This window comes from Pleurodeles waltl, chromosome 4_1 (assembly GCF_031143425.1).
Source record: "Pleurodeles waltl isolate 20211129_DDA chromosome 4_1, aPleWal1.hap1.20221129, whole genome shotgun sequence".
Classification (NCBI taxonomy): domain Eukaryota; kingdom Metazoa; phylum Chordata; class Amphibia; order Caudata; family Salamandridae; genus Pleurodeles; species Pleurodeles waltl.
In genome coordinates this window covers 72,608,297-72,629,288 of record NC_090442.1, presented here as the reverse complement: position 1 = coordinate 72,629,288, position 20,992 = coordinate 72,608,297, and the positions used below count along the sequence as shown (strand labels likewise).

The 20,992-nt window shown below is 51.9% G+C and overlaps 1 protein-coding gene across 4 annotated transcripts in view; it reads right to left on the bottom strand.

The window, feature by feature from the left end:
• Positions 1-20,992, bottom strand: part of ST3GAL3 (ST3 beta-galactoside alpha-2,3-sialyltransferase 3) — an 807,542-nt gene that overhangs the window by 484,972 nt on the left and 301,578 nt on the right. The window lies entirely within an intron of this gene.

Sequence of the window (20,992 nt, the reverse complement as noted above, 5' to 3'; positions counted from 1 at the left end):
CAACGCATCCAGAACGCCTACGCCTGACTCATCACCAACGCCACCCGTCACAGCTACACCTCCGCCCTTCTGAGAGACCTACACTGGCTGCCTATCGACAAGAGAATCACCTTCAAACTCCTGACACACGCTTACAAGGCCCTACACGACGCTGGACTAGCGTACCTCAACCACAGACTCTCCTGCTACACTGCCAGACAGCTCCACTCCGCCGACCAGGCCTTCACCAACATCCCCCGCATCCGGAAAACCGCAGCCGGAAGATCCTTCTCCCACATCACCGCCGCCAAGACCTGGAACACCCTCTCCATCCACCTGAGAAAGTCCCCCACCCTGTCACAATTCAGGAAGGACCTCAACTTTTGGCTCTTCGACTGATCCTCAGCTTCACCCCCTCCCCCAGCCCTAGCCCCTTGAGACCCTCATGGGTGAGTAGTCGCGCTTTACAAAGCCATGAATGATAGGAGTCAAACAGATCCACACTGTCAGCAAAAAGCAAGCTATAATCTCATTCGTGATTCAGATTAGATAAAAGCATGAAATTTGGCAAAAAATTTATTTATACCTACATTTTAACTTTAAGCATTGTTGGCACTGGCACATGGCAGCAAGAGCAGTCTAATGGAAAATGGCCAACAAAATATACGTTTGAGTTCTAGTTCCTAAACAAATCCATGGATTTCTCTTTTTAATTGTTCAGCAGTCAACTCTCTACAAAAACATATAACATCATGCTCCATAGGAGCAGCCGGTGAACCTCAAAATTGTGAAAATGATGATATAAGGAATTCACTGCTTTTCACTAACCCAAAAGGACCATGATTTGTGGCTCAATTATCCTCCTGTAGGTCGTGACATTTGCACAAAACAGCAGTGGTATGGTTGAGGGGCTAGATGAAATTTGTTTGCCCTTTATACCAGCAGACTCCATATATTACTGGTAACAGTGATTCTGTTTTGTAACAGGTTTAACATGACTGCAAGGAACCCGTTCACAAAGACATTTTGGAGTACGTAAAACAGTACTGCTATAGTACCCTTTATGTACCCTTACATCTAAAATTTGAATATGTATGAAATGTCCATGTGCAATTACTACAAATAGAAAGGGTTGTGCCCTATCTGCACTTTTACTAAAATGGAGTTAGAGGTCTTGGGGCTGGCTCACAAGGACATGAAAGTATGTAAAAGAGGACTCCTGGATTACCACCGCCTGTGTTCAGAAATGCTTTTCTGAATTGGATACTTCAAGACTCCACGGTGAAGAAGAGTGATTAGAACCTCTTCATGTATGAAGTGCTTGTTAACACGAAACAAACCTTAAGGGATCAAACTATGAAGAAGTTTTAACTCAGTGAAAGGTGCTAGTGTTTAGGACGTAAAAGGAAAGGTCAGCTATGGACAGGGAGATTTTTTTTGTCAGAGAATAAAAACAGAGAAACACACATGTTGCTCATTGCAGTAGCAGGGACACAGCTGAAGGGTGAGCCAGGTGCACATTGTTAAGATTTTGAATCCTGAGTAGCATAGCTGAGGAAACAACTGGGTCTCTAGATGGATTACATGGTGGCAATGGAATGAAAGCCACCCTCACTCTTCTAAAAATTAAATGCTGCATCAAGTGCATTTTGCACTACAAACAGAAGGATGTGGACCATGCTACTGAGGGCAGGAGGAAGTAAAGCAAGCAAGAAGATCCTTCTGACTAATAATGCCCAGGTACCAAAACCTAAATGTGATTCGCCTTCGACAAGCCCATTTGGGAGGGGAAAAGATGCTTCTACTCATAACAAGGAGAACAGAAATGCTTCTTTTCTGGTAATGAAGATCCTGATTTGCAAAAAAACAGTCCCTTGCATCAGCTTTTAAAGTGGATACCCATCTAAGGCAATGTGCTCTGAATCTGCGAGATGAAGGAGTCATTTCCAAGCTAAGAGAGGGAGACATGTCTGCTAGGGATACTGAATACCATGCAGGGTGCATCATTCCCCTGCATCGTTAAACTAGCAGAAAACAAACTGGAGACTAAAAGAATGATTCAAAGCGTTTGATATTTAGGAGTGCATCTGCAGAACGTATAGCGCTCACTAAAATCAGTCTAGAATGTGAAATAAAGACACTTGTTTTTAAGTGGACCAACTGTACATGGCTTGGAGGACATTTATCCAGGGATAATTCCTGGAGAATAAAACAATAAATTCCAGCCAGTTCTCCTGAAATAGAGCCATAAACAAGGGGCATGGATGTAGTAATAGTTGTGTATGAAGAAGTCAGACACTATGAGGCAAACCTGTGCTCTTGAAGTTGAATTAGAAGCAGTGATCTTGGTAAAACAGCAGTGCCATTAGCCCAAGACATTCCACAACACAAGTAATCACACTTTAATGGATCATTCAAAAACTGCATCATCAGAAACAACAGAGTCTTTCTTTAAAAGCTGCTCATGTTAGGAAGGAGCCGCACGCTCATCACCTAACATCTTCTGGCTCGTGCAGGCTTATGCAGGAAGCTTAGCAGGGGTAGTACAGTGAGGATGGGTTGGAGCTCCAACAGACATTCACTTTTAGGAACAGTGGTGGAAGCCCCAAGAGGACCCTCAGTTTCAGTGTTGGAACCTCACACTCACCACACCAGAAATATTCACTTGGGTTAGAGCTGTTCATGACAGTGGTCTGCACACACACCCTTTGTCTAAACTTGAGAGGCTGTTCCATGTTCTTGAGCTCCATAACTATGCACAGCATAGTTCTGTTCACCTAAGGGGCATTAGATCCAGCCACAGAAAGCACCCGCAAGTCTTTGAAGACTTCATGGCTTCAGGTTGCTGATTTTCCAACGTGCCTCCCAATGAAGCACATGAACAAAACACTGCCCTAGTAACAGGCCCTGGAAGAGTAATATGCTTAACAGGAGGTCCTGATTCCCTACCAAGATGAACAGAGGTTGCCAAGATGGTGGGTGCGTTTGTGAGGGTAACCACAGCATCACAACACACGCAACACACGCAACGCTCTCATTGTGACGACACTTAAATCAAGCAACACAAACTTCTTGATATGGTCTTTAACCTTGGATCTTCCATAAAGGAAATGGTGAATCCAATCTCGGATACAGGGAAGATTTATTGATTGTGTAATCTGGCGAGATTATGGATGAGACTGCTGCCAGTTCCACAAAGTCAAGAAAAAGATGTGGGAAAAGCTGGAGTAAAAACATCTTCAACCACAGACTCAGAAAATGTGAACAGCCCATAAACATTGCTATCTACAGAAATCTAGGTATGCGTCAATGAAGATTAGGTATGCTACAGCTGCAGTATTAATGCTAAAAGACAGAACCACCTCCCCTAAACTGCCGCAGCTTGTGAGATTCGTCATGAGGATACAGGCAGTTTCTTTTTCTGTCATAAAAAAACAAAAATATTCATGCACCGTCACTGTGAGACCATGGCTCATTCTCGCGTAAAGTCAAGGTTGACCTACTTAACTGTCTGGAGAACAAGGATCCATCAGGAGACAATGCGATGAGGATCATGAGCCTGACCTTGATATGAAGACCCCAAACGAATCTGCCGTGGCCCATAAGATTATACCAGACGAGGCCGATACCTTCCTGGACTACTTCATGGAATTCATTGTCTTCAAACACAATCCCTGCAGTAACCCAGCATGCAACAACAGATGGTTTCTATAAAGCGGGCGGCCACAAGGATTCTGGGAAAGCTAGAACAGGCAACGGAGCTCATGGTTAGGGTGGGGATGTTCATACTCAGGTGCTGCAAGTACCACCGAGCAACTGGGACCCTGCGGCTAAAAGGAGCTGCTAGGAGAGAGCATCTTTGCGCAGAAGCAGCACTGCTCATGGTAGGAAGGGCATTTGCAGACATACTGTAGGCACTGGTGGTGTGTTTGGCTTTACCCTTTGGAAAGAGGCTACCCTATGGGCTGACTTTGGTGAGGCAAATCTTTTCATACTCCTGACATTAAAGGCGTGGCTGAAGTCTTGGAAACTGACCGATGCATCGCACTGCGAGATGTTAATGCACCGACTGAGAGTGAAATCATCCAGTTTTACATTAGGAGAGGCTGCAGTGACTCTCTGCTACTGAAAGGTTTGTCATTATTCAGTGTGACTGCTGCAGCCAAGAAAGGGGTAAATAAGCCCAGGCTTGTGCTATCTGAACAGGGAAACGATTGATGGCTTTCTACGGCATGTGCTCGGAGGCCCTACCAGGCATGGCACATCTGTGGCCAGGCCCTTCACAAATCACCATGGATCCTGAACTTAAATATCTTTGGTTGGACCAGAGGCAGGCGGGCTTCATCATCTCACCCACAGGTGCCAACTCATGAGAGCTGTTCAGGTGCCAATGTGAAAGTGGGCGTGCTTACCTGTGCAAATGTGCACAACAGGACTCACACCGCAGTGGTCTTTATGTGGTGGATGTGAGCTTCATCATTTTCATTTCACAAACATACTTTTTTTAATTTTTAGGGAAAAAATAAGTTAGTAAGTTTCTAACCTAATCAGTTACTTTACTTTATACAAATATAAAGTAAACTTTACCAAAGACAGAAAGTACAAAAAAATAAATAAACTCAATTTACATAATTAACCGGTTTCCATTATTTAAACATTTTTAGGAAATGTAATTTTCTTTGATAACTTACAGTGCGAAAATTCTCTGATATCTGAACTTAAGCTTTCATTAAACATTTCTGTAACTTTCACTTTGTAATGTAGTAATATAATAGGCTTACAGTGTGAAATATCAATTTTCAATATTAAGAATTTATCTGACACGTTATTCTTGACTTTTTTTTTTAATAGAGGATTGATTTCAGAGCAAGTTAAACATGTGAAACCCGTTGATCTCTTCAGAAGTTATGAATGAAAATCTTTTTTCAACGTTTTTCAATATGGGCGCTTGTGCTCCCTGGGCTAGTGCCTACCATGATTAAAATTACAATTTAGGAATTAACACCACTTCTGCCAAGTGTTCTATGCTTTTATCCAAACACACACATTTTGGACTATCCTCTGTACTATGAGACCAGGCCAAGCACACTGTCCGAGCCGCCTTCCATATGCGGTGATGATCACACCTTTAGTGGCTTCACCATTAAGTAGGCTGGAGCCAATTTCTAGGAAGGGTTTACCTTTTATGTCAGAATTGTGACACAGTGTGCCCTCTGCAGATCTTCAACCAAGCTTTCTTCCTCTACGAAGCAGGCCCTGGTAAAAAATGTTCCTTAGGGCCCAATCACAATTCACGGAAGCAGTCACATGGCAATGTGGTTACACAAGGCTCTGGGTGAATTGTGCCCCATCTTCAAGCTGTTGCTCCACATCTAGGGTGGGGTATTTCTTTTAGCTCTACTGACTCTCAGGCGCGAGATGAGGCGGATTTAGCAAGGCGTGAAGGTGGAATTTTGTCTCGAAACGTAAGCTTGATCTTGGAGCGCCCAATTCGTATTCTTGAATTGAAATCTTCCTGATTTTAGAGATCTTGGAGCGCCCAATACGTATTCTGGATTTGAAATATTCCTGATTTTAGAGATCTTGGAGCAGCCAATTCGTATTCTTGAATTGAAATATTCCTGATTTTAGAGATCTTGGAGCGCCCAATTCGTATTCTGGATTTGAAATCGTCCTGATTTTAGAAGACTCAAGTTGCAACACTAGAGTTCAGTCAGAGGACTTAATCTAAATCTTTTACAGGGCATTATGAGGGGACGAAAACCCACAGTTCCCTCACTCGACACAGGAGGAAGAAAGATGGGGCCCATAGAGAAGACCCATGGTAGTAATCAGCCCAATTCCTGGAGAGTAGCCGGAAAGAGACCAAAGAATCCAGGAATGTTCTACTGGGTGGAGCTACAGCCATGAGTGAAAACCTGGAAGAAGGAGCGGGGGGACCAGTTAGAGGCGGGGTGGGGGACCCAGTGGGACTCCTGCCTCTGAGTTGGCAATGGCCACCGCCGAATGTAGGCGGAACACTGCCAGCACGTGGGAGTAACGCGGAGCAGCACATTTTGGGGAGCTAACAATAACAGAACTTACACCTTCAAGTGCTGAAGCCTTCATCCCCGAGCAAGAGGCACGTTACAAATAATGAAGGACCTCTGGAGAGGACTAACCGGGGAGATGAACCCACTTGTTACCTAACAAACTCTCTGCTCAATAAGGGACAAAACCACCCCGAGGCGCCCAAAGCCTCAGGAGGGAACCGCAGACTGAAGTAGCCAATGCTAATGGGAACAGCACGCCCAATGCGGCGGACGTGTAGAGAACAAGCAAAACCTAAGGCAGAGACTACAGCTCAGAAACGAAAGACGAGTGAAGTGATCAACTCTCACAGGATCCCTGTGTTCATGTAATCAGTGCCCAGAGGGGGTACACGGGGGACTAGGAGTACACGGGAGACTAGGAGCACACGGGAGCCTGGGAGCACACGGGAGCCTGGGAGCACACGGGAGACTAGGAGTACACGGGAGACTAGGAGTACACGGGAGACTGGGAGTACACGGGAGACTGGGAGTACACGGGAGACTGGGAGTACACGGGAGACTGGGAGTACACGGGAGACTGGGAGCACAAGGGAGACTAGGAGCACAAGGGAGTCTAGGAGCACAAGGGAGTCTAGGAGCACAAGGGAGTCTAGGAGTACAAGGGAGGCTAGGAGCACACGGGGGACTAGGAGCACACGGGGGACTAGGAGTACACGGGGGACTAGGAGTACACGGGGGACTAGGAGTACACGGGAGCCTGGGAGCACACGGGAGACTAGGAGCACACGGGAGACTAGGAGTACACGGGAGACTAGGAGTACACGGGAGACTAGGAGTACACAGGGGACTAGGAGTACACATGGAGACTAGGAGTACACAGGGGACTAGGAGTACACAGGGAGACTAGGAGTACACGGGGGACTAGGAGTACACGGGAGCCTGGGAGCACAAGGGAGCCTGGGAGCCTAGAAGCACAAGGGAGCCTGGGAGCCTAGAAGCACAAGGGAGCCTAGAAGCACAAGGGAGCCTGGGAGCCTAGAAGCACAAGGGAGCCTGGGAGCCTAGAAGCACAAGGGAGCCTGGGAGCCTAGAAGCACAAGGGAGCCTGGGAGCCTAGAAGCACAAGGGAGCCTGGGGGGTACAAGGGAGGCTAGGAGTACAGGAGTACACGGGAGACTAGGAGTACACGGGAGTCTAGGAGTACACGGGAGTCTAGGAGTACAAGGGAGACTAGGAGCACAAGGGAGACTAGGAGCACACGGGAGACTAGGAGCACACGGGAGACTAGGAGCACACGGGAGACTAGGAGCACACGGGAGACTAGGAGTAAACGGAGGCTAGGAGTACAAGGGGGACTAGGAGTACAAGGGGGACTAGGAGTACACGGGAGACTAGGAGCACACAGGAGACTAGGAGCACACAGGAGCCTGGGAGCCTAGGAGCACACAGGAGCCTGGGGGGTACAAGGGAGCCGGGGGGTACAAGGGAGCCGGGGGGGTACAAGGGAGCCTAGGAGTACACAGGAGCCTAGGAGTGCACAGGAGCCTAGGAGCGCACAGGAGCCTAGGAGCGCACGGGAGCCTGGGAGCCTAGGAGCACAAGGGAGCCTGGGGGGTACAAGGGAGCCTGGGGGGTACAAGGGAGTACAGGAGTACAAAGGAGGCCAGGAGTACAGGAGTACACAGGAGACTAGGAGTACACGGGAGACTAGGAGTACAAGGGAGACTAGGAGTACACGGGGGACTAGGAGTACACGGGAGTCCAAGAGTACACGGGAGTCCAAGAGTACACGGGAGACTAGGAGTCAAGGGAGGCTAGAAGTACACAGGAGACGAGGAGTCAAGGGAGGCTAGGAGTCACGGGAGACTAGGAGTACAAGGGAGACTAGGAGTACACGGGAGCCTAGGAGTACACGGGAGCCTAGGAGTACACAGGAGTCCAAGAGTACAAGGGAGTCCAAGAGTACACGAGAGTCCAAGAGTACACGGGAGTCCAAGAGTACACGGGAGTCCAAGAGTACACGGGAGTCCAAGAGTACACGGGAGTCCAAGAGTACACGGGAGTCCAAGAGTACACGGGAGTCCAAGAGTACACGGGAGACTAGGAGTCAAGGGAGACTAGAAGTACACAGGAGACGAGGAGTCAAGGGAGGCTAGGAGTACACAGGAGTCTAGGAGTACAAGGGAGACTAGGAGTACAAGGGAGACTAGGAGTACACAGGAGCCTAGGAGTACAAGGGAGACTAGGAGTACAAGGGAGACTAGGAGTACACGGGAGTCCAAGAGTACACGGGAGTCCAAGAGTACACGGGAGTCTAGGAGTACACGGGAGTCTAGGAGTACACGGGAGTCTAGGAGTACACGGGAGACGAGGAGTCAAGGGAGGCTAGGAGTACACGGGAGACTAGGAGTACAAGGGAGACTAGGAGTACAAGGGAGCCTAGGAGTACACGGGAGCCTAGGAGTACAAGGGAGCCTAGGAGTACAAGGGAGACTAGGAGTACAAGGGAGACTAGGAGTACAAGGGAGACTAGGAGTACATGGAAGGCTATAAGTACACAGGAGCCTAGGAGTACACAGGAGATTAGGAGTACAAGGGAGTCTAGGAGTACAAGGGAGTCTAGGAGTACAAGGGAGTCTAGGAGTACACAGGAGATAGGAGCACAAGGGAGCCTAGGAGTACACAGGAGACTAGGAGTTCAAGGGAGCGTAGGAGTACAAGGGAATCTAGGAGTACACGGGAGGCTAGGAGTACACGGAAGACTAGGAGAACACGGGAGGCTAGGAGAACACGGGAGGCTAGGAGAACACGGGAGGCTAGGAGTACACGGGAGGCTAGGAGTACACGGGAGGCTAGGAGTACACGGGAGGCTAGGAGTACACGGGAGACTAGGAGTACACGGGAGACTAGGAGTACACGGGAGACTAGGAGTACACGGGAGACTAGGAGTACACGGGAGTCTAGGGGTACACGGGAGTCTAGGGGTACACGGGAGTCTAGGAGAAAAAGGGAGCCTAGGAGTACACAGGAGACTAGGAGTACACAGGAGACTAGGAGTTCAAGGGAGCCTAGGAGTTCAAGGGAGCCTAGGAATACAGGGGTGCCTAGGAATACAGGGGAGTCAAGGAGAACACAGGAGCCTAGGAGTAAAAGGGAGCCTAGGAGTACAAGGGAGTCTTGGAGTACAAGGGAGTCTAGGAGTACAAGGGAGTCTAGGAGTACAAGGGAGTCTAGGAGTACACAGGAGATAGGAGCACAAGGGAGCCTAGGAGTACACAGGAGACTAGGAGTTCAAGGGAGCGTAGGAGTACAAGGGAATCTAGGAGTACACGGGAGGCTAGGAGTACACGGGAGGCTAGGAGTACACGGGAGGCTAGGAGAACACGGGAGGCTAGGAGAACACGGGAGGCTAGGAGAACACGGGAGGCTAGGAGTACACGGGAGACTAGGAGTACAAGGGAGACTAGGAGTACAAGGGAGACTAGGAGTACAAGGGAGACTAGGAGTACACGGGAGACTAGGAGTACACGGGAGACTAGGAGTACACGGGAGACTAGGAGTACACGGGAGACTAGGAGTACACGGGAGTCCAAGAGTACACGGGAGTCCAAGAGTACACGGGAGTCCAAGAATACGGGAGTCTAGGAGTACACGGGAGTCTAGGAGTACACGGGAGTCTAGGAGTACACAGGAGTCTAGGAGTACACGGGAGACTAGGAGTCAAGGGAGGCTAGAAGTACACAGGAGACGAGGAGTCAAGGGAGGCTAGGAGTACACGGGAGTCTAGGAGTACACGGGAGACTAGGAGTACAAGGGAGCCTAGGAGTACACGGGAGCCTAGGAGTACACGGGAGCCTAGGAGTACACGGGAGCCTAGGAGTACAAGGGAGCCTAGGAGTACAAGGGAGCCTAGGAGTACAAGGGAGACTAGGAGTACAAGGGAGACTAGGAGTACAAGGGAGACTAGGAGTACAAGGGAGACTAGGAGTACACGAGAGTCCAAGAGTACACGAGAGTCCAAGAGTACACGAGAGTCCAAGAGTACACGGGAGTCCAAGAGTACACGGGAGTCCAAGAGTACACGGGAGTCCAAGAGTACACGGGAGACTAGGAGTACACAGGAGTCTAGGAGCACACGGGAGACTAGGAGTACAAGGGAGACTAGGAGTACACGGGAGCCTAGGAGTACACGGGAGCCTAGGAGTACACGGGAGCCTAGGAGTACAAGGGAGACTAGGAGTACAAGGGAGACTAGGAGTACACGGGAGTCCAAGAGTACACGGGAGTCCAAGAGTACACAGGAGTCTAGGAGTACACGGGAGGCTAGAAGTACACAGGAGACGAGGAGTCAAGGGAGGCTAGGAGTACACAGGAGTCTAGGAGTACACGGGAGTCTAGGAGTACACGGGAGTCTAGGAGTACAAGGGAGACTAGGAGTACAAGGGAGCCTAGGAGTACACGGGAGCCTAGGAGTACAAGGGAGACTAGGAGTACAAGGGAGACTAGGAGTACATGGGAGGCTATAAGTACACGGGAGCCTAGGAGTACACAGGAGATTAGGAGTACAAGGGAGTCTAGGAGTACAAGGGAGTCCAGGAGTACAAGGGAGTCTAGGAGTACACAGGAGATAGGAGCACAAGGGAGCCTAGGAGTACACAGGAGACTAGGAGTTCAAGGGAGCGTAGGAGTACAAGGGAATCTAGGAGTACACGGGAGGCTAGGAGTACACGGAAGACTAGGAGAACACGGGAGGCTAGGAGAACACGGGAGGCTAGGAGTACACGGGAGGCTAGGAGTACACAGGAGGCTAGGAGTACACAGGAGACTAGGAGTACACAGGAGACTAGGAGTACAAGGGAGACTAGGAGTACACGGGAGTCCAAGAGTACACGGGAGTCCAAGAGTACACGGGAGTCCAAGAGTACACGGGAGTCCAAGAGTACACGGGAGTCCAGGAGTACACGGGAGTCCAGGAGTACACGGGAGTCCAGGAGTACACGGGAGTCTAGGAGTACACGGGAGTCTAGGAGTACACGGGAGACTAGGAGTCAAGGGAGGCTAGAAGTACACAGGAGACGAGGAGTCAAGGGAGGCTAGGAGTACACGGGAGTCTAGGAGTACACGGGAGACTAGGAGTACAAGGGAGACTAGGAGTACAAGGGAGCCTAGGAGTACACAGGAGCCTAGGAGTACACAGGAGCCTAGGAGTACACAGGAGCCTAGGAGTACAAGGGAGACTAGGAGTACAAGGGAGACTAGGAGTACACAGGAGTCCAAGAGTACACGGGAGACTAGGAGTCAAGGGAGGCTAGAAGTACACAGGAGACGAGGAGTCAAGGGAGGCTAGGAGTACACGGGAGTCTAGGAGTACACAGGAGACTAGGAGTACACGGGAGCCTAGGAGTACACGGGAGCCTAGGAGTACACAGGAGACTAGGAGTACACAGGAGACTAGGAGTACACAGGAGACTAGGAGTACAAGGGAGACTAGGAGTACAAGGGAGACTAGGAGTCAAGGGAGACTAGGAGCCTAGGAGTACAAGGGAGCCTAGGAGTACAAGGGAGCCTAGGAGTACACGGGAGCCTAGGAGTACACAGGAGACTAGGAGTACAAGGGAGCCTAGGAGTACAAGGGAGCCTAGGAGTACAAGGGAGTCTAGGAGTACAAGGGAGTCTAGGAGTACACAGGAGATAGGAGCACAAGGGAGCCTAGGAGTACACGGGAGGCTAGGAGTACACGGGAGGCTAGGAGAACACGGGAGGCTAGGAGAACACGGGAGGCTACGAGTACAAGGGAGGCTATGAGTACACGGGAGACTAGGAGAACACGGGAGGCTAGGAGAACACGGGAGGCTAGGAGAACACGGGAGACTAGGAGAACACGGGAGGCTCGTGAGGCTAGGAGAACACGGGAGGCTAGGAGAACACGGGAGGCTAGGAGAACACGGGAGGCTAGGAGAACACGGGAGGCTAGGAGAACACGGGAGGCTACGAGTACACGGGAGGCTACGAGTACACGGGAGGCTACGAGTACACGGGAGGCTAGGAGAACAAGGGAGGCTAGGAGTACATGGGAGGCTACGAGTACACGGGAGGCTACGAGTACACGGGAGGCTAGGAGAACAAGGGAGACTAGGAGTACACGGCAGACTAGGAGTACACGGGAGTCCAAGAGTACACGGGAGTCCAAGAGTACACGGGAGTCCAAGAGTACACGGGAGTCCAAGAGTACACGGGAGTCCAAGAGTACACGGGAGTCCAAGAGTACACGGGAGTCCAAGAGTACACGGGAGTCCAAGAGTACACGGGAGACTAGGAGTCAAGGGAGACTAGGAGTACACAGGAGACGAGGAGTCAAGGGAGGCTAGGAGTATTCGGGAGTCTAGGAGTACACGGGAGACTAGGAGAACACGGGAGACTAGGAGAACACGGGAGACTAGGAGAACACGGGAGGCTAGGAGAACACGGGAGGCTAGGAGTACACGGGAGGCTAGGAGTACACGGGAGAATAGGAGTACACGGGAGAATAGGAGTACACGGGAGTCCAAGAGTACACGGGAGACCAAGAGTACACAGGAGTCTAGGAGTACATGGGAGACTAGGAGTCAAGGGAGACTAGGAGTCACGGGAGACTAGGAGTCACGGGAGGCTAGAAGTACACAGGAGACGAGGAGTCAAGGGAGGCTAGGAGTACACGGGAGTCTAGGAGTACACGGGAGACTAGGAGTACACGGGAGACTAGGAGTACACGGGAGCCTAGGAGTACAAGGGAGCCTAGGAGTACAAGGGAGTCTAGGAGTACACGGGAGCCTAGGAGTACACGGGAGACTAGGAGTACAAGGGAGACTAGGAGTACATGGGAGGCTATGAGTACACGGGAGGCTATGAGTACACGGGAGCCTAGGAGTACACAGGAGATTAGGAGTACAAGGGAGTCTAGGAGTACAAGGGAGTCTAGGAGTACAAGGGAGTCTAGGAGTACACAGGAGATAGGAGCACAAGGGAGCCTAGGAGTACACAGGAGACTAGGAGTTCAAGGGAGCGTAGGAGTACAAGGGAATCTAGGAGTACACGGGAGACTAGGAGTACACGGGAGACTAGGAGAACACGGGAGACTAGGAGAACACGGGAGGCTAGGAGAACACGGGAGGCTAGGAGAACACGGGAGGCTAGGAGAACACGGGAGGCTAGGAGAACACGGGAGGCTACGAGTACAAGGGAGGCTAGGAGAACACGGGAGGCTAGGAGAACACGGGAGGCTAGGAGAACAAGGGAGGCTACGAGTAGACGGGAGCCTAGGAGTACACGGGAGCCTAGGAGTACACAGGAGTACACGGGAGCCCGGGAGTTCAAGGGAAGCCGATGAGTACACGGGAGACTAGAAGAACAAGGGAGACTAGAAGAACACGGGAGGCTAGGAGTACACGGGAGGCTAGGAGTACACGGGAGGCTAGGAGTACACAGCAGCCTAGGGGTACAAGGGAGACTAGGGGTACAAGGGAGACTAGGGGTACAAGGGAGTCTAGGGGTACAAGGGAGTCTAGGGGTACACGGGAGTCTAGGGGTACACGGGAGTCTAGGGGTACACGGGAGTCTAGGGGTACACGGGAGTCTAGGAGAAAAAGGGAGCCTAGGAGTACACAGGAGACTAGGAGTACACAGGAGACTAGGAGTTCAAGGGAGCCTAGGAGTTCAAGGGAGCCTAGGAATACAGGGGTGCCTAGGAATACAGGGGAGTCAAGGAGAACACAGGAGCCTAGGAGTAAAAGGGAGCCTAGGAGTACAAGGGAGTCTTGGAGTACAAGGGAGTCTAGGAGTACAAGGGAGTCTAGGAGTACACAGGAGACTAGGAGTACACAGGAGACTAGGAGTACACAGGAGACTAGGAGTTCAAGGGAGCCTAGGAGTACAAGGGAGCCTAGGAGTACAAGGGAGCCTAGGAGTACACAGGAGACTTGGACTTCAAGGGAGCCTAGGAGTACAAGGGAGCCTAGGAGTACATGGGAGTCCAGGAGAACACAGGAGACTAGGATTTCAAGGGAGCCTAGGGGTACACAGGAGACTAGGAGTACAAGGGAGACTAGGAGTACAAGGGAGACTAGGAGTACAAGGGAGACTAGGAGAACAAGGGAGTCTAGGAGTATAAGGGAGTCCAGGAGTCAAGGGAGCCTAGGGGTACACAGGAGACTAGGAGTACAAGGGAGACTAGGAGTACAAGGGAGACTAGGAGTACAAGGGAGACTAGGAGAACAAGGGAGACTAGGAGAACAAGCGAGACTAGGAGTACAAGGGAGACTAGGAGTACAAGGGAGTCTAGGAGTACAAGGGAGTCTAGGAGTACAAGGGAGTCCAGGAGTCTACAGGAGCCTAGGGGTAAAAGGGAGCCTCGGAGTACACGGGAGCCTCGGAGTACACAGGAGCCTCGGAGTACACGGGAGCCTCGGAGTACACGGGAGACTCGGAGTACACGGGAGCCTCGGAGTACACGGGAGCCTCGGAGTACACGGGAGACTCGGAGTACACGGGGGCCTAGGAGTGCATGGGGGCCTAGGAGTGCATGGGGGCCTAGGAGCTCAAGGGAGCCTAGGAGGTTCAAGGGAGCCTAGGAATACAGGGGGGCCTAGGAATACAGGGGGGCCTAGAAATACAGGTGAGTTAAGGAGTACAAGGGAGCCTAGGAGTACAAGGGAGCCTAGGAGTACAAAGGAGTCTAGGAGTACAAGGGAGTCTAGGAGTACAAGGGAGACTAGGAGTACAAGGGAGCCCGGGAGTACAAGGGAGCCCGGGAGTACAAGGGAGCCCGGGAGTACAAGGGAGCCCGGGAGTACAAGGGAGCCCGGGAGTACAAGGGAGCCCAGGAGTACAAGGGAGCCCAGGAGTACACGGGAGCCCAGGAGTACACGGGAGCCCAGGAGTACACGGGAGCCCAGGAGTACACGGGAGGCTAGGAGTACACGGGAGGCTAGGAGTACACGGGAGGCTAGGAGTACACGGGAGGCTAGGAGTACACGGGAGACTAGCAGTACACGGGAGACTAGGAGTACACGGGGGCCTAGGAGTACACAGGAGCCTAGGAGTACACAGGAGCCTAGGAGTACACAGGAGCCTAGGAGTAGACAGGAGCCTTGGAGTTCAAGGGAGCTTAGGAGTTGAAGGGAGCTTAGGAGTTGAAGGGAGCCTAGGAGTTGAAGGGAATCTAGTAGTACACGGGAGCCTAGGAGAAAAAGGGAGACTAGGAGAAAAAGGGAGCCAAGGAGTACACAGGAGACTAGGAGTACACAGGAGACTAGCAGTTCGAGGGAGCCTAGGAGTTCAAGGGAGCCTAGTAGTACACAGGAGCCTAGGAGAGAAAGGGAGCCTAGAAGTACAAGGGAGCCTAGGAGTACAAGGGAGCCTAGGAGTACAAGGGAGTCTAGGAGTACAGGGGAGTCTAGGAGTACAGGGGAGTCTAGGAGTACAGGGGAGTCTAGGTCTACACAGGAGACTAGGAGTACACAGGAGACTAGGAGTACACAGGAGACTTGGAGTTCAAGGGAGCCTGGGAGTACAAGGGAGCCTAGGAGTACAAGGGAGCCTAGGAATACAGGGGAGTCAAGGAGAACACAGGAGACTAGGAGTTCAAGGGAGACTAGGAGCTCAAGGGAGCCTAGCTCCTAGGGAGCCTAGGAGGTTCAAGGGAGCCTAGGAATACAGGGGGGCCTAGGAATAAAGGTGAGTTAAGGAGTACAAGGGAGCCTAGGAGTACAAAGGAGCCTAGGAGTACAAAGGAGTCTAGGAGTACAAGGGAGTCTAGGAGTACACGGGAGACTAGGAGTACACGGGAGACTAGGAGTACACGGGAGCCTAGGAGTACAAGGGAGCCTAGGAGAACAAGGGAGCCTAGGAGAACAAGGGAGCCTAGGAGTACACGGGAGCCTAGGAGTACACGGGAGCCTAGGAGTACACAGGAGCCTAGGAGTACACAGGAGCCTAGGAGTACACAGGAGCCTAGGAGTACACAGGAGATTAGGAGTACACAGGAGATTAGGAGTGCACAGGAGACTAGGAGTACACAGGAGACTAGGAGTACACAGGAGACTTGGAGTTCAAGGGAGCCTAGGAGCTCAAGGAAGCCTAGGAGGTTCAAGGGAGCCTAGGAATACAGGGGGGCCTAGGAATACAGGGGGGCCTAGGAATACAGGGGGGCCTAGGAATACAGGGGGGCCTAGGAATACAGGTGAGTTAAGGAGTACAAGGGAGCCTAGGAGTACAAGGGAGTCTACGAGTACACGGGAGTCTAGGAGTACACGGGAGACTAGGAGAACACGGGAGCCTAGGAGAACAAGGGAGCCTAGGAGTACACGGGAGCCTAGGAGTACACGGGAGCCTAGGAGTACACGGGAGGTACACGGGAGCCTAGGAGTACACGGGAGCCTAGGAGTACACGGGAGACTAGGAGTACACGGGAGACTAGGAGTACACGGGAGACTAGGAGTACACGGGAGACTAGGAGTACACGGGAGGCTAGGAGTACACGGGAGACTAGCAGTACACGGGAGACTAGCAGTACACGGGAGACTAGCAGTACACGGGAGACTAGCAGTACACGGGAGAATAGCAGTACACGGGAGACTAGCAGTACACGGGAGCCTAGGAGTACACAAGAGCCTAGGAGTACACAAGAGCCTAGGAGTACACAAGAGCCTAGGAGTACACAAGAGCCTAGGAGTACACAAGAGCCTAGGAGTACACAAGAGCCTAGGAGTACACAGGAGATTAGGAGTACACAGGAGATTAGGAGTGCACAGGAGACTAGGAGTACACAGGAGACTAGGAGTACACAGGAGACTAGGAGTACACAGGAGCCTAGGAGTTCAAGGGAGCTTAGGAGTTGAAGGAAGCCTAGGAGTTGAAGGGAATCTAGTAGTATACGGGAGCCTAGGAGAAAAAGGGAGACTAGGAGAAAAAGGGAGCCTAGGAGTACACAGGAGACAGGAGTACACAGGAGACTAGGAGTACACAGGAGACTAGGAGTTCAAGGGAGCCTAGTAGTACACAGGAGCCTAGGAGAGAAAGGGAGCCTAGAAGTAAAAGGGAGCCTAGGAGTACAAGGGAGCCTTGGAGTACAAGGGAGTCTAGGAGTACAAGGGAGTCTAGGAGTACAAGGGAGTCTAGGAGTACAAGGGAGTCTAGGAGTACAAGGGAGTCTAGGAGTACAAGGGAGACTAGGAGTACACAGGAGACTAGGAGAACACAGGAGACTAGGAGAACACAGGAGACTAGGAGAACACGGGAGCCTAGGAGTACAAGGGAGCCTAGGAGTACAAGGGAGCCTAGGAGTACAAGGGAGCCTAGGAGAACACGGGAGACTAGGAGAACACGGGAGACTAGGAGAACACGGGAGCCTAGGAGAACACTGGAGCCTAGGAGAACACTGGAGCCTAGGAGTACATGGGAGGCTAGGAGTACACGGGAGGCTAGGAGTACACGGGAGGCTAGGAGTACACGGGAGGCTAGGAGTACACGGGAGACTAGCAGTACACGGGAGACTAGGAGTACACGGGAGACTAGGAGTACACGGGAGACTAGGAGTACACGGGAGACTAGGAGTACACGGGGGCCTAGGAGTACACGGGAGCCTAGGAGTACACAGGAGCCTAGGAGTACACAAGAGCCTAGGAGTACACAAGAGCCTAGGAGTACACAAGAGCCTAGGAGTACACAGGAGATTAGGAGTACACAGGAGATTAGGAGTGCACAGGAGATTAGGAGTGCACAGGAGCCTAGGAGTACACAGGAGCCTAGGAGTACACAGGAGCCTAGGAGTTCAAGGGAGCTTAGGAGTTGAAGGGAGCCTAGGAGTTGAAGGGAATCTAGTAGTACACGGGAGCCTAGGAGAAAAAGGGAGACTAGGAGAAAAAGGGAGCCTAGGAGTACACAGGAGACAGGAGTACACAGAAGACTAGGAGAGAAAGGGAGCCTAGAAGTAAAAGGGAGCCTAGGAGTACAAGGGAGCCTTGGAGTACAAGGGAGTCTAGGAGTACAAGGGAGTCTAGGAGTACAAGGGAGCCTAGGAGTACAAGGGAGCCTAGGAGTACAAGGGAGCCTAGAAGTACAAGGGAGCCTAGGAGTACACAGGAGACTAGGAGTACACAGGAGACTAGGAGTACACAGGAGACTTGGAGTACACAGGAGACTAGGAGTACACAGGAGACTAGGAGTACACAGGAGACTAGGAGTACACGGGAGCCTGGGAGTACACGGGAGCCTGGGAGTACACGGGAGCCTGGGAGTACAAGGGAGCCTGGGAGTACAAGGGAGCCTGGGAGTACAAGGGAGCCTAGGAGTACAAGGGAGCCTAGGAGTACAAGGGAGCCTAGGATTACAGGGGAGTCAAGGAGAACACAGGAGAATAGGAGTTCAAGGGAGCCTAGGAGTTCAAGGGAGCCTAGGAATACAGGGGAGTCAAGGAGAACACAGGAGCCTAGGAGTTCAAGGGAGCCTAGGAGTTCAAGGGAGCCTAGGAGTTCAAGGGAGCCTAGGAGTTCAAGGGAGCCTAGGAGTTCAAGGGAGCCTAGGAATACAGGGGAGTCAAGGAGAACACGGGAGCCTAGGAGTACAAGGGAGACAAGGAGTACACGGGAGACTAGGAGTACACAGGAGACTAGGAGTACACGGGGGCTTAGGAGTACACGGGAGCCTAGGAGTACACAGGAGATTAGGGGTTCAAGGGAGCCTAGGAGTTCAGGGGAGTCAAGGAAAACACAGGAGCTTAGGAGTACAAGGGAGCCTAGGAGTACAAGGGAATCTAGGAGTACACATGAGACTACACGGGAGCCTAGGAGTACAAGGAAGCCTAGGAGTACAAGGGAGACTAGGAATACAAGGGAGACTAGGAGTACAAGGGAGACTAGGAGTACAAGGGAGACTAGGAGCTCAAGGGTTCCTAGGAGTACACAGGAGACTAGAAGTACACGAGAGACTAGAGGAACAAGGGAGCCTAGGAGTACACAGGAGACTAGGAGTACAAGGGAGCCTAGGAGAACAAGGGAGCCTACGAGTACACAGGAGCCTAGGAGTACACAGGAGCCTAGGAGTAAAAGAGAGCCTATAGGAGTACAAGGGAGCCTAGAGGAGTACAAGGGAGACTAGGAGCACAAGGGAGACTAGGAGCACAAGGGAGTCTAGGAGTACACGGGAGACTAGGAGTACACGGGAGACTAGGAGTACAAGGGAGACTAGGAGTACAAGGGAGTCCAGGAGTACACAGGAGACTAGGGGTAAAAGGGAGCCTAGGGGTAAAAGGGAGCCTAGGAGTACACAGGAGCCTAGGAGTACACAGGACACTCGGAGTACAAGGGAGCCTTAGGGGTACAAGGGAGGCTTAGGAGTACACGGGGGCCTAGGAGTACAAGGGAGACTAGGAGTACACGGGAGCCTAGGAGTACACGGGAGCCTAGGAGTACACGGGAGCCTAGGAGTTCAAGGGTTCCTAGGAGTACACGGGAGACTAGGAGTACACGGGAGACTAGGAGTACACGGGAGACTAGAGGAACAAGGGAGCCTAGAAGTACACAGGAGACTAGGAGTACAAGGGAGCCTAGGAGTACAAGGGAGCCTAGGAGAACAAGGGAGCCTAGAGGAGTACAAGGGAGCCTAGAGGAGTACAAGGGAGCCTAGAAGGGTACAAGGGAGCCTAGAGGAGTACAAGGGAGCCTAGAAGGGTACAAGGGAGCCTAGAAGGGTACAAGGGAGCCTAGAGGAGTACAAGGGAGCCTAGAGGAGCACAAGGGAGATTAGGAGTACAAGGGAGTCTAGGAGTACAAGGGAGTCTAGGAGTACAAGGGAGTCTAGGAGTACAAGGGAGACTAGGAGTACAAGGGAGTCCAGGAGTACACAGGAGCCTAGGGGTAAAAGGGAGCCTAGGGGTAAAAGGGAGCCTAGGGGTAAAAGGGAGCCTAGGGGTACACGGGAGCCTAGAAGTAGACAGGACACTCGGAGTACACGGGAGCCTTAGGAGTACAAGGGAGGCTTAGGAGTACACGGGGGCCTAGGAGTACACGGGCCCAGGACCTCAAGGGAGCCTAGGAGCTCAAAGGAGCCTAGGAGCTCAAGGGAGCCTAGGAATACAGGGGGGCCTAGGAATACAGGGGAGTGAAGGAGAACACAGGAGCCTAAGAGTACAAGGGAGCCTAAGAGTACAAGGGAGCCTAGGAGTACACAGGGGCCTAGGAGTACACAGGGGCCTAGGAGTACACGGGGGCCTAGGAGCTCAAGGGGGCCTAGGAGCTCAAGGGAGCCTAGGAGCTCAAGGGGGCCTAGGAATACAGGGGGGCCTAGGATTACAGGGGGGCCAAGGAGAACACAGGAGCCTAGGAGTACAAGGGAGCCTAAGAGTACAAGGGAGCCTAAGAGTACAAGGGAGCCTAAGAGTACAAGGGAGCCTAAGAGTACAAGGGAGCCTAAGAGTACAAGGGAGCCTAAGAGTACAAGGGAGACTAGAAGTACGCAGGAGACTAGGAGTACGCAGGAGACTAGGAGTACAAGAGAGCCTAGGAGTACACGGGAGATTAGGAGTGCAAGGGAGATTAGAAGTACACAGGAGACTAGGAGTTGAAGGGAGCCTAGCAGTTGAAGGGAGCCTAGGAGTCCAAGGGAGCCTAGGAGTCCAAGGGAGCCTAGGAGTCCAAGGGAGCCTAGGAGTACAAGGGAGCCTAGGAGTACAAGGGAGCCTAGGAGTACAAGGGAGCCTAGGAGTACAAGGGAGCCTAGGAGTACAAGGGAGTCTAGGAGTACACAGGAGTCTAGGAGTACACGGGAGTCTAGGAGTACACGAGTACATGGGAGACTAGGAGTACACAGGAGACTAGGAGTACACAGGAGACTAGGAGTTGAAGGGAGGCCAGGAGTACAAGGGAGTCTAGGAGTACACTGGAGCCTAGGAGTACAAGGGAGACTAGGAGCACAAGGGAGTCTAGGAGTACACGGGAGACTAGGAGTAC